Source organism: Trichosurus vulpecula, chromosome 1 (assembly GCF_011100635.1).
Source record: "Trichosurus vulpecula isolate mTriVul1 chromosome 1, mTriVul1.pri, whole genome shotgun sequence".
NCBI classification, from domain to species: Eukaryota; Metazoa; Chordata; class Mammalia; order Diprotodontia; family Phalangeridae; genus Trichosurus; species Trichosurus vulpecula.
Genome location: NC_050573.1, coordinates 76,400,257 through 76,414,718, shown reverse-complemented (window position 1 = coordinate 76,414,718; position 14,462 = coordinate 76,400,257). Strand labels below are relative to the sequence as shown.

At 42.4% G+C, this 14,462-nt stretch overlaps 1 pseudogene; it reads right to left on the bottom strand.

Moving 5' to 3' along the window:
- Positions 1-13,711, bottom strand: part of LOC118833405 — a 39,616-nt pseudogene extending 25,905 nt beyond the window's left edge.
- Positions 13,712-14,462: the final 751 nt, after the last annotated feature.

Sequence of the window (14,462 nt, the reverse complement as noted above, 5' to 3'; positions counted from 1 at the left end):
TTATTTTATAAATGAGGAAACTGAATCCAACAGGGTTAAGTGATTTCCCCAGGGTCACACAACAAGCAAATGTCTGAGGCCAGATTTGAACTCAGGAAAATGAGTCTTCCTGACTTTCCATCTGGCATGCTATCTACTGTGCCACTATCCACTCTGCCCACTAGCTACCTGTATCAGTAAGGCAAGATTCACAACCTCGAAGATGACCATGAACATGCCTGTATAGTTCAGGATCACAAAGTATAAGAGATTCTCTAGGTAGAAGGTAGGGGAAGTATAACATTTATTTAGACACCAGAGGATCAAATCCCAGGACCAATAACCCCAAATCGACATAGCAGTAATTGTATTCCAAAACCGGTAAGTCCACCTCAATGTAACAACAAGGAGATTATAGCACAGTATTACAGCAAGGAAACAAGTCATCCTGTAATCTTCCCCCTGCTGGGGCCTTTCCACTCAGAATCCCAACTGTCTGCTTGCCTGCGTTCTCTCCCCCTTCAGTTCTCTGGTCTCTGCAGCTCTCTGGTCTCCACTCTTTGCTCTGCACTCTCTCTGTAGCTCTGTCTTCTTGTCTTGGGGTTCTTACTTCTCCTCCTTGGCTGAATTCTGACCTTACAATGGCTACCTTCTGGGTATATTTATATACTCTTTTTAGGGTCTGAGGGCTTCACATCTAATCAACAAAAGGGTGTAGGCCTGGGGCTTAGTACTTAGTAAGTAAAGGGTGTAGGCCTGCCTGAAAACAAACCTCTAATCAAGCTTCCCTTAACTAGCCCCACCTGAGGCCTATTGAATGGGGGGGGGGGGAAGATCTTTAATCACTGATTGGCATCACACTACCCTACATGAATAAAGGAGCACCTGAATGAAGGATGTGACAGTCCCACTGTTCTCTGCTCTTGCCAGATCCTTTTGGGATTCTAGGTGCTATATTTTAGGAAGAATGTGGACAAGCTGGAATGACCAGAGAAGAACAGCCTGGATGATAAAAGGACTGGACACTATGCCATATAAGGATAGATTGTAAGAAGTGGTGGTGTTTAGCTTGAAAAAGAGAAGACTTAGGAGAGGAGTGTGATGGAGATCTTCAGGTATTTAAAGGGATATCACAGCAAGGGTACAATAGATGTGCTCTCTTTGCCCTCATAGGCAGAACTAGTAGCAAAGGGAGGAAGGTGTGGAGGCAGATGTATGCTGTATGTAAGGAAACACTTATGGCAGCTAGGTGGCACCATAGTGTATAGAGCACTGGGCCTAGAGTCAGGAAGACTCATCATTCTGAGTTCAAATCTGGCCCCTGACACTTACTAGCAGTGTGATCCTGGCCAAATCACTTAACCCTGTTTGCCTCAGTTTTCTCATCTGTCAAGTGAGCTAGAGGAGGAAATGGCAAACCTCTCCTGTGTCTTTGCCAAGAAAACCCCAAATGGATTCACAGAGAGTTGGATACAACAAAACAACAAGTAAACACCTCCTAAAGATTAGAGTTAAGTAGAGGCAGAAGGGGCTGCCTCAGAAGGAAATGGGTTCCTCCATTGTTACAGGTTGTCAGGGAAGATCTGTGAGGGGAAGGCCTTCAAGGTTTCTGTCTAAAACAGAAACAATTGCTATTTACATTCATTCTGAGGCAATCAGGGCCCAAACAATGACCAAGGAGGACTCAGTCTGGCACCTATTGTTGGCCAATCAATGAGAGCCAGAGGGGAGGCCAGAAATAAGCTGCCCTTGTTTGAGACCTTAACCGAAATGGTAGAAGGTTTAGGTGGTCCATTAACACCTACTTGAGCCTTAGTCACCAGTGTTTGTCTCAGTGAAATTGAGACCTGTTAAAGACCTTAGCTTGAAAAGGCCAAGGTCTCCCACTGCATCCAGGGCCATCTCCAGTCGTCCTGATCTATATTTCGACATCGGACCCAGATGGCTCTGGAGGAGAAAGTGAGGCTGGTGACTTTGCACAGTCCATCTCAGACATTTTGAGGAGATGGAAGCTCAAGATCGATTACCCAGATAATTTGTGCCCTGCAGCTGGTCTCTAGGAAGAAGGCAGGATCCTAATAATATTTAAGCGGATCTGTTAAGTGCCTATCTGTCATTTTCATTTCTGGGGCTGTTTCAAGCTTCTTAACCTAAGTAAGCTAAGGGCTGTTGCTATTGCTAACAAGAAGGCTTGTAGCAACTACATTACAAGTAACTCGTCAGAGGGGCCCTGCCTCCCTGGCATTTAGAGGGAGGCTTTTTTCAGAAGACTGAAAAGCCAGTTCATGGAATGATAATCAGTGATATTAATCTAGTATTTTACAGATGTCAGCTCATTTAAGCCTCACATCACTCCTTTGGATTAAGTACTATAGGTTCCCATTTTACAGATTCACCCAAGCTCAGAGAGATTAAGTGACTTAAACCCAGGGTGTCGCTCGAACCTAGGTTCCCGACACAACAACAACTCCCAGCCCAGTGCCCTTTTCTCTGAGCCATAATATCATTGGTAGCTTCTTTCCTCCAATTAACCAGAGCCATAACTAGAGCAGGGCATGCCCTAGTGCCTCGGGCACCAAATTTAGCCTTGAAGCCCTTCAGTGACATAAAACCAGCTGAGCTCAGCACCAAGCCAGCAAGAACAATTAGCTAAAATAGGAAGTTGCCTGACTGAAGAGGAAGGGAGAACACCTCTTCCCTTCCTCTCAACCCCATCTTGCATTTAGCCACCTCTCCAGCAGGGGTTATACTTCTTTCTTTTCCCAAAAGGATGTGTCTCACCAGCCATACCCTAATGGAGGGCATGCTTCATGCTGCTCGTCCCATCATGTGTATGGTCCTCACTCCTGGTGCAAGAATTCCCGATCATAGCTCTGTATTGGATAAATGAGAAATCAATACGGTAAACTTCATCATTTCCCAGAGCTCATACGGTGAGTCAGTGGTGTGGTCCTCATGATGGTCGCTCCTGTCACTTAAGGAAAGGAGAGGAGGAAAATGGTAGAAATTCAGTTAACGTCTGCACACTAGCATTTATTAAGAACCTACAATGTTCCAGGTGCTGTGCTAAGTGCAAGGGATAGGTAAAAAAAGAAGAAATCTCCCCTCCGCCACCCTGCTCCCTCCATTCCCTCCATCTCTCTATCACCATCAGCCTCACAAAAAGTCCCTGCCCTCAAGGAGCTCACAATCCAAAGTATGCCAGATTCTGCTCTCGATGATAGAATGCCTGAGAAAGCTGTAGGTTTTCCTTCCAGTCTGTGTAGTCTTGTTTGGTGCTTTTGGCGAGGTAGGAAGAATGCTGGATCTGGGTTTGCATTCCTCTTACTCCTTATGTAAGTCCCAACCTCTTCAGACCTTGTGAGGATATTAGACTAGATCTCTTTAAAGATCTTAACCTTTTTCCACTCTTGGACCCCTTTTTTGAGTTTCAGCAGCATTCATGGACATTGCATGGCCTGAAGGCATGAACAGTACAAACTGCGCATGCTTTGTGTTCAGAGCCAAGGCTGCAGTGAAATTGCTGCGACATGGGCCATTGCTGCCAGAAACACCTTGGATTCATTAGGCATTTGATTCTGAATTAATTTTTGGTCATTGCTCTTCAGAAACCTTTTTTTTTTTTGCCACTCCATATAGAGTTGAGACCCACGGTTTAAGAAGAGCTGGACTAGAAGACCCCTAACAAAACTGGGTGGCATAGTGGATAGAGCACTGCGCTTGGAATCAGGAAGACTCATCTTCCTGAGTTCAAATCTGGCCTCAGACACAGCTAGTAAGCTGTGTGACCCTGGGTTGCCTTAGTTTCCTCCTCTGTAATATAAGGTAGAGAAGGAAATGGCAAACCACTCCAGTATCTTTGCTAAGAAAGCCCCAAATGGGGTCATGAAGAGTCAGACAACTGAACAATAAGTCTCCTCCAGTCCTAAATCTAGGATCCTATCCCAGCTCTAAAAAGAGCTAGTGGTACTGTGGTGATGGGGAAAGGGAGGGAGGGAGGGAGAGAGAGATAGAGAGACAGAGAGACAGAGAAATAGAGAGAGACAGAGAAAGACAGAGACAGACAGAGACAGAGAGACTTCCAGATTAAAGGTCTGAGGATTCTCGACTTGTCCCCCCCCAAAAAAGAACCCTCACCCAAAACAAAAAACCTTGCAAAAACAAAACCAAGCAACTCCCTAGCTGCAGAGAAATGACAAAGAAAGGTTCATAAAAATAAGGGAGGTCATAGCCAAATTCAGGAATGATGGCATAGATCTGAGTAATCGAAACTGAGTAATCAAATAGCCTTTTGTAAAAAGGCCAAGGCCCCTACAACAACAGGAAGGAGGAATACCTTCTTCCCTCATGCCCTTTTCCCATGAGTTATTTTGTGTCAGGATACAGTTGAAATGCTCCTGCAATTTGATATATACACACAGATGACCCTGTCTTCATTGCAGCTGCCAGTATGGTGTGCCCCCTTACTGATCTATGCTAAACTGGGGTGATGAAGGCATCCAGGGCCACTCCCCCATGCCAAGGACTGAACGGGTGCCACCATCAGCTTAAGTGGCACCATAGCCATGCTTTTCAGGTTCTCTGTCACAGTCAAAGGGAAGAAAACACCAAGAAGGTCCCTAATAAGTGTATTTTTAAAAGGAGAACTCTTCAGATAGGGGTAATAAAAACTATTCCAAAAACCCTTCCCAGTAGTCATGAATCTTTCCTCCCCACTCCCTACTCTTCCCCACCCAGCTTTTCTTCATGTTCCCGGGGGAGAGCAGAACTGTCAGGTATGAAAGGCCAAACTTGGTATTGCTGTGTGATTTCTAGTTCTCTGTGCTATGGCGAGCAGAGAGCTCGAAGAAAGCAGTTTCTAAATTAGTCCAGTAGTTAGAGAGAGGTCACAGTGTGCTTACTGAGACAGCCTGGCTCCCCTTTTCCTCCAGGTGTTTTAACACTAGGAAGACCAAGTACATGAATTGATGCAAAAAAAAATTATACTTTTACTTAGAAATAAAAATTTTATCTTATCTCTGTTTTTCTTTGCCTTAAGGATTAAAAAAATGTACTGCGTCTTTGATGCAGCTTGGTCCTTCAAGTATTTAACTGGCCTAGCTCTAATAAACTAGAATTCTCTGCTAATACTTTTTTTTTCTTTCTATTTCTTTATTTAATATTTTTTAGTTTTCAACATTGATTTCCACAAGATTTTGAGTTACAAATTTTCTCCCCATTTCTGCCCTCCCCCCACCCCAAGATGGCATATATTCTGATTGCCCTTTTCCCCAGTCTTCCTTCCTTTCTGTCACCCACTCCCCCCCCATCTCCTTTCCCCTTGCTTTCTTGTAGGGCAAGATAGATTTCTATACCCCATTGCCTCTATATCTTATTTCCCAGTTGCATGTAAAAAAACAACTTTTTTTGAGCATTTGTTTTTAGAACTTTGAGTTCCAAATTTTCTCCCTTCTTCCCTCCCCACCCACCCTCCTTGAGAAGGCAAGCAATTCAACATAGGTCACAGATGTATCATTATGCAAAATACTTCCATAATAGTCATGTTGTGAAAGACTTACTATATTTCCCTCTATCCTATCCTGTCCCCCTTTATTCAATTTTATCCCCTTGACCCTTGATTATCTCCTTCCCTGCTCTGCCCTCCCTTCTATCACTCCCTCTCTCTTGTCCCCTTCCCCTCTACTTTCCTGTAGGGTAAGATACCCAGTTGAGTGTGTATATTATTCCCTCCTTAAGTCAAGTCTGATTACAGCAAGATTCATTCATTCCCTTTCACCTGCTCCCTCTTGCTTCTAATAGAACTGCTTTTTCTTGCCACTTTCATGTGAGATAATTTACCCCATTCTATTTCTCCCTTTCTCCTTCTCCTAATATATTTTTCTCTCACCCCTTAATTGTATTTATTTATTTTTACATATCATCCCTTCACATTCAAGTCACCCTGTGCCTTTTGTCTATACATATATATATGTATATATATATACACATATTTATGTATGTATGTATGTATGTATGTATATTCCCTTCAACTACCCTTGTACTTAGAAAGGTTTCATGAGTTACAAATATCATCTTTCCATGTAGGAATGCAACCCAAACAGTTTACCTTTAGTAAGTCCCTAATGATTTCTCTTTCCTGTTTACCTTTTTATGCTTCTCTTGATTCTTGTATTTGAAAGTCAAATTTTCTATTCAGCTCTGGTCTTTTCTTTTTCAAGAATACTTGGAAGTCCTCTATTTTATTGAAAATCCGTATTTTGTCCTGGAGTGTTATACTCAGTTTTGCTGGGTAGGTGATTCTTGGTTTTAATCCTATCTCCTTTGACCTCCAGAATATCATATTCCAAGCCCTTCAATCCCTTAATATAGAAGCTGCTAAATCTTGTGTTATCCTGATCCACAATACTCAAATTGTTTCTTTCTGGCTGGTTGCAATATTTTCTCCTTGACCTGGGAACTCTGGAATTTGGCTATAATATTCCTAGGAGTCTTCTTTTTGGGATCTTTTTCAAGAGGCAATCGGTGGATTCTTTCAATTTCTATTTTACCCTCTGGTTCTAGAATATCAGGACAGTTCTCGTTGATAATTTCTTGAAAGATGATGTCTTTTTTTGATCATGGCTTTCAAGTAGTCCAATAATTTTTAAGTTATCTCTCCTGGATCTATTCTCCAGGTCAGTAACTTTTCCAATGAGATATTTCACATTGTCTTCCATTTTTTCATTCTTTTGGTTCTGTTTTATAATTTCTTGATTTCTCATAAAGTCACTAGCTTCCACTTCCTCCATTCTACTTTTTAAGGTAGTATTTTCTTTAGTGGTCTTTTGGACCTCCTTTTCCATTTGGCTAATTCTGCCTTTTAAGGCATTCTTCTCCTCATTGGCTTTTTTGAGCTCTTTTGCCATTTGGGTTAGTCTATTATTCAAGGTGTTATTTTTCTTCAGTATTTTTTGGAGTCTCCTTTAGCAAGTCATTGACTTGTTTTTCATAGTTTTCTCGCATCCTCCTCATTTCTCTTCCCAATTTTTCCTCTACTTCTCTAACTTGCTTTTCCAAATCCTTTTTGAGCTCTTCCATGGCCTGAAACCAGTTCATGTTTTTCTTGGAGGCTTTTAGTGTAGGCTCTTGCACTTTATAATTTTAAATTATAATTATATTATAATATATATATTATATATATGTAATATATATATTATATTATAATAATTAAATTATTATCTCACTTGATCCTCACAACAACCCTAGGAGGTAGGCAATATTATTATTCCCATTTTGCAGATGGGGAAACTGAGGCAAACAGAGGTTAAGCAATGTGTCCAGGATCACACAGCTAATGGGTGTCTGAGGCAGGATTTGAATCAGGTCTTCCAGACTCCAGGTCTAGTGCTCTAAGGAAAAGATCATTTAAACATCCCTTTCTCATGATGTGAAATTGATTTTAAAAAAGAAGAAGAAAAGAAACCTCAGCAACTTAGAAATAACAACTGCGGAAAGCTGCCGTGTGGTATCAGGTCTAGGGAGGTGACACACCCATGCAATACTCTAAATGTAAGCTACAGTACAGATATGTAATTAATTATATAGCACATTATATAATTAATTATGTAGCATATTATATAATTCATTGTATAATTTTATAATATATTAATTAGATAATTGTATGATATATTAATTATATAACATATATCATTTCTCATCTGTGCCCTTGAAAATATCTTTAAGACAGTATAAGAAGGGATTACTCTGTTACTACATGATAAAAACCCACAGTTAGATTCTAAGTAGAGGGATCAACACTCTCCCACCTCCTGTCAGTTTACTCCCTATGATGTATTATCATTTGCCAGATTTCTGTGGATGGTAGATCCACTGTTGGTCAGGACTCTGATTGTTTCCTTTCGGCTGGACAATCTGCTCAATACAGACTCTCACTCTCAGAATCCTCTGCCATTGATTTGGCTTTCTTCTTTTTTGTCTTCTTTTTGGTACTCTCAGTACCCATATCCATTTGTTCATACCACCTACTGCACTACTGTAACTTTGGTTTTTTTTTCCTCCCCCATCCCCTTCCTCCTCCTCCATCATCATCATCATCATCGTTGTCATCATCATCATCTCCTCCTCCTTCCCCCTTTTTTTTTTGCTAACTTCCAATAGGGAAGAACAGCAGAGACCTAACCCCCTTCTCCCTTTCTTCATTTTCATCATCATTACCTACTACATCTTCTTCATTACTTTCCTCTTCTTCAGTCCCTTCTCTGTCACCATCTACATCCTCCTCTACTTCACCACCACTTCCACTACCCTCACTACCTCTCAATCTTCTTCTTCCCCATGCTTTCATCATCATCCTCTTTACCAGACATGTCAAAATTACAGCCCTTGGATATGTGGCCTCTGCCCACTCCTGCCGCCCGAACCAGATTAAAATGTAATTTGGAAATATTTAACAAAACAAATAAAAATATAACAGGGCATAGTTAATGTTAATTTGTGGTTTTCTAAGTCAATATGCAGCCCACATGTATAGTTTAGTTCCCCCCCATCATTTTTGAGTTCTCCATGATGGCTCTTCATCATTCCCTTCACCATAAGCCCCACAATCAACATAATCACTATATTCAGCATCATTTCTCTTCTTCCTCTTTACTCCTCTCCCCTTCTTGTTTCTACTTTTGTGTCTTTGCCATATTCATTGCTTCAGCTGGGGATCCCTCTGCTTCCTCCTTTACAGATGAGCGCTTCTGCATAGTTACCCTTCCAAGTCATAAGTGTTTTGTCACTGTGTGAATCTAGAAGACTTTGTTTGACCATGATCTTTTGACATGCCTTTGGACCCAGACCCCATTTTTTGAGACTCTCTCTCTATAATTACTTATTCTTAGCCACTATAACATGGTTGCAAATAGAAATTATTGCTGTAATCATCAAGGCAATAGCCAAACAAATGGATTCCCTATTGGTAGAGATGACTACAACCTCCTGATTGACTTCAATGCCATCTTCATACCAGAGAACCCCAAGAAGCATGATCTTTTATTCATAGCAAGTGGTATTAAATGCACTGTCCTTCGTGACCAACCCTTTGTGGTATGTCTTCTCCAAAGAATAGATATCCCAACGTAGGTAACCCTCATCCTTGTGACTGTCATGTTGCCATTGATTGTCTAACACATCACACATATTCACCACCTGCTCCTTCTCTCTTCCTTTCCCATGACTCCACAATGGATATGCCAGAACTCTGAATCTGGCTTCCACTTCCCACTAACAAATCGACGTAGACATGCAGCATCTAAATGTATGCTCCAGCCTCACAGCTCACCTAGAAGATACCTAATATTTTTTCAGTGTCATATTCTAACATCATACTCTCATAAATAGTTCAGATTCAGAGCTACATCTTGACAGCAGCAATGAGAGTGCCTGTTAAAGTTTCTGGTATTCTGTAAAGCTACATCTCACCTTCGGTGGCATTGTACAATGGAATAACTCCCTCATACTCCTTGCCTGTGCCCTGCTGAGATTTGACCAGTCCAGGAGTTTGTTCTATGCTCACAATTAGGCAGCTACTCATTTTTGGGTCCATTATACCATGTGGCCTATTTTTTCAACCCAGAGGATTAGCCAGAGCATTACACCTGCCTCACGGGAAGAGGGATTGGAAGGTTTGTTAAGGTTAATGGAACCTGTTCTGATGTAGTCTTTAATTTCTCTCTCTCTCTCTCTCTCTCTCTCTCTCTCTCTCTCTCTCTCTCTCTCTCTCTCTCTCTCTCTCTCTCTCTCTCTCATTAGATTCAGGAGAAATGAGAAATGGTGGTCTGTCCTTACATTTAGTTTATCAATGTTCTTTAGCACTAAGGACCCCTGAGATGTATCCAATTGAACCACTTTGGATTCGGGTTTGGTGAGGAGTTCCACCTTCATGGCATGGGTCAGTCACATCACTTTCTAATACTTTGTGGTCCTTTTTTTCTTGTGCTTTGACATAGCGACTACTTCAATATCCCCCACGTTGGTGACCACAACTAGTGACCTTCAGTCTATCTTCTCTGGCCTGGTGTAGAAGGGAATGACACCAGGGTTGGTTTTCAAAGCAGGACAAATAAAACAGTCTTCAAATCGCCTTAAATGCCCAGAAGAGAGCTGAGGCTCACAGTCTGGAGTGATAACCATAATAACCGACATTTATTAAGTATTTTAAAGTTTGCAGTGTTTTCTATAGGTTGTCTTTTCACCTTTCACAACAACCCTGTGAGATGGGCACTACAGGCCATTTTGGCCTTGTTTTAAGGCAGTATGGCACAGTAGAAAGAATATTCATTGGTTCTGCAGGTAGAAGACCTGGGTTCAAATCTTACCTTTTATGCTATTGAAGTTAGAGGGGCAGCTAGAGGATGCAGTGGACAGTTGGGTTCAGCCCAGAGTCAGGAAGACTCATCTTTCTGAGTTCAAATCTGGTTTCAGACACTTACTAGCAGTGTGACCCTGGCCAAGTCACTTAACCTTGTTTGCCTCAGTTTCTTCATCTGTAAAATGAGCTGGAGAAGGAAATGGCAAAACCACTCCAGTATCTTTGCCAAGAAAACCCCCAAATGGGGTGATGAAGAGTGGGATATGACTGACAATAACTACACTGTGACTTTGAGCAAGCCAGTTAACATTCCTGGGCCCCAGCTTCCTTATCTGTAAAATGAGGAGGTTGGCCTTATCTAGACACTGCCAAGGTCTCTCCTAGCTCTAAATCTGTGATCCCTATGTTGCCCTTTTTTTGGGAGATTTCATAGACTTTTGCGGTAGAAGGGATCTCAGAGATGCTCCCTAGTCAAAATTTCTCATTTTACAGATGAAGAAATGCTGACAGAGGAAGGTTTGCCCAGAAGTCACTCAGCTACTATGCGTATGACACAGAATTTGAACTTAGATCTTCTTTACTCCAATGCTAGTATCCTTGTCCACCCCAATCCACCCAATTGGAATTTGCAAACACACCAATCAGCAAACAGAATAAGTAGGGAAAGGATCTACTCAGAGGCTTCTCTTTCCTCAGATTGTGGGGAAACAGATATTTTCTCTTGTGGATTTCTTTGAATGTAAACTTGATGAGGACACTTCCTGTCTGATGTATTTGAGACTCTCTATATCAGATACTGAAAATATTTTTGATGTCTTCATCAAATTTCCCCTCCCTGCCCAAATTTAAAAAGAAAATTTTGGATAGGGTAGGGGGGAAGGGGCATGAAAAAGGTTTCGGTAGAGTTTACAGCCTTGGCAGTTGTGATTGTCAGGCCAGTTCAGAAGAGACCCCTACAGGACATGTGAAAGACACCCTGTTGTAACCCCGCAGTCAGAGCTGAAGCAATAGGGCTTGTCCTCACAAGGCTGCTTTTCCACATAAAGGAAGCCACAAAGACCCTTGGGGTAAACATTTCTCGGATTCTGTCTCCTAGCTCCCCAGCCCGCTCCGGCCTCCTTTCCTCTTCAGCAGCAATGGATTCTTCCCACAGGGAAAATGGCCTCCTTGGTTGAATAGTTCCCACCACAGGCCCAAGAGGAAGCTGTTGATAATTCCAGAAAATATTTTCATTGTCTCTGACCTGACCTTCACTGCAGGAATCAGAGGCTCACAAAGACTAAAGATCACGTCTATTGCTTCTAGGATGAAATATAAAGTCCTCGCTTAGACTGATATTTAAAGCCCTGCACGATCTGATACCCTCTCCTCTTTTCCTGGCGTATCTCATGGTGCTCACCTAAACATCCTCCATATTCTGGCTAAAATACACGACTAGCCATTCCCTGATCCGATCTTCTCCTCTCCCCAACACCTACAAGCAGGCTCATCTCTCCTATGTCTGGAGGACAACAGCACCTCCCACGCCCAACTCAGATCGCCTATTGAAATCTTTCTTGGCTTTCAAAGGCCAGCTCAGGGGTTTGCTCACCCCTTCCCACTGCACAAGTGCCCTCTCCCTCCTCAAAGTGTACTGGAGCAATTCCCAGTCCTGGCCCATCCTGCCTTGTAGCATAATTTTTTGTGAACACGCTATAACTGCCCTAGGAAATTGGAAGCTCTTTGAGGGCAGGGACAGTGCCACTTTCCAGCATAGGATCATTGAACACAGTGGGCGCTTAATTTTAAGTTTGCTGAATCAAATCAAATTGAAGGCAAACTCTGGCATTTCATTACCTACCAGCTTCAGCTCTGCCTGCTGGTTACAACAGGCTGTCTTTACATGTGGCCCATGCCAAGCACATCAACCAATCCTTATGTATTCATTAAACACCTACTATGTGCTAGGGGCAGTTAGGTGGCACAGTAAGTAGAGTCAGGAAGACCTAGATTCAAATCTAGCCTCAGACATTGGGTGACCCCGGGTAAGTCACTTAACACTGTTTGCCTCAGTTTCCTCATCTGTAAATGATCTGGAGGAGGACATGGCAAACCACTCCAGTGTCTTTGCCAGGAAAACCCCAAATGGGGACTTGAAAAGTCAGACACAGCTGAAAAATGACCAAACGACAACTGCAATGTGCTAGGCACCGGGCTAGGCTTAGGCAAAATGGAAAAACAAAACCAGTTTCTCTCATGTCCTCTTATTGTCCAGCCTGAGAAGGCAACATGTACCTATGTAGCTACATACAAGGTAACTTGAAGGGAGTAATTTATATAGCTCTTTATGGTTTGCAAAGAACTTTACACGTACTGTCTCTTTTTATCCTTTTAAAACTCCAGGAAATAGGTACTATTATCACTATTTTACAGATGAGGAAATAATAGGCAGACAGAGGTTAAGTGACTTGTCCAGGATCATGCAGCTAGTAAATATCTGAAAGTGGATTTGAATCCAGGTTTTCCTGACTCCAGGTCCAGAGGTCCATCCATTATGTAGCTGCTGGTCTCTAGCCACTGGGGCTTGCAGGTGGGAACCAGAAGATCAAACAAAGGCCTCAAGGCCAATTCCACTCAGCTTGGGATTCTTAACCTTTTTGTGGATACTGGATCTCTTACACAATTTGATGAAGCTTATAAACCCCTCCTCAGAATAATGTTTTTAAATATTGAAATTAAATAATTACTAAATTTCAGTCAGAGATTAACAGAAAAACAAAGATGTAATTTTTTTTTCCCACCCAAGTTCACTGACCCTTTAGGGGATTGTGAACCTCAGGTTAAAAAAACCCAACAATTTAGCCGATAAGCTACATGATAATTTTAACCACACTCCTTAATGGCTGCTGGGAACAGGAGGTAACACCTCCATCCCCCAAAATGGAGCATCCATAAAGCCAATAGCAGATGTCCAAGAAGTCCCAGACTCATTAATTGGTTGTTTGAAGGCCTCAAACCCGTTTGATGAGTGAGGGAGATGTCTACCCCAAGCACATGAAGGCTTCCCTCCACGCTGAGAAATGGGTGGGCGAGAACAGTCTGTTCAACAGCCTTGAAGGTGGCTGAATCAGGTGTTGTGGAGTGTTTAGAGCCTGGTCAGAAATCAAAGATACCAAGGTCATCCCCCAAATCCTAGGTCATCACCACTTGTCCTGACTTTTGTCCTATCACTGGACTTCTGATAACTCTGGAAGAGAAAGCGAGACTGTCAACTTTGTGCAAATTCTGCCTTGCTTTAATCCACTTCAAGACATCATGATGTCACTGGTCCTGTTTGAAATGAAGGATGAACGATACAAAAATTCCCACCTTTTAGAAGATTTCTCACCTTTGGGCCATTGCCCATTTCTTTGTTTGTCCCAAACAAAAACTGACCTGAGAAAGTCAAACTGAGATCCTTTCCAGAAGGACATTTGGCTCTGCCCATTCCCCTAGGCAGACTTAGAAAGAGTAGTGAGGAGGTCGGGGCTGCTGCTTATAAATAAGCAGTGGCCTCTTCCCCTCCCTGCACCCCACTTGGAATGAGGACAGGATGCCAGGATGCTGTTTCAGGTTGAGATGGTAGTGAAAGCCAACTCTTCCTGCAAGGAGGAACTCAGGGTGTTCCCAACAGGAAGCCGTGATTCCAACACCTTCCACATAAAGCCTTATTTTTTTTCCCCATGGATGGTAGATTTTGGGCTGGAACGGTCCTTATCCAACCCTTTCATTTTACAAGTGAAAAATCTAAGGCCCGTTGAGGTTGAGTGACTTGTCCAAGGTCCCATAGGTAATTAAATGGCAGTACTGGAATTTGAATTCAGGTCCTTTGACTTTAAATCTTTTGGGGGTTTTTTCTATCGTCTTGGTGATCAGCTGGGTTACAGCAGGGAGATCTTGAGAGATGTATGGACAGCTAGTGGGACACCTGTTGTTATAATCTAGAGGCAGAGGGCAGCTATCCTAATGGGTCTAGGACACATCTAGGTCATGTCTGTGAAATGGGAGGCTGGACCAGGAGTGTGCCGGAACCAGCAAGACCTGACTTGCAAGAGCTGATTATTAAAGTCTCAGTGTGAGCATTTATACCTTGGAAATTGGCAAATGCTCC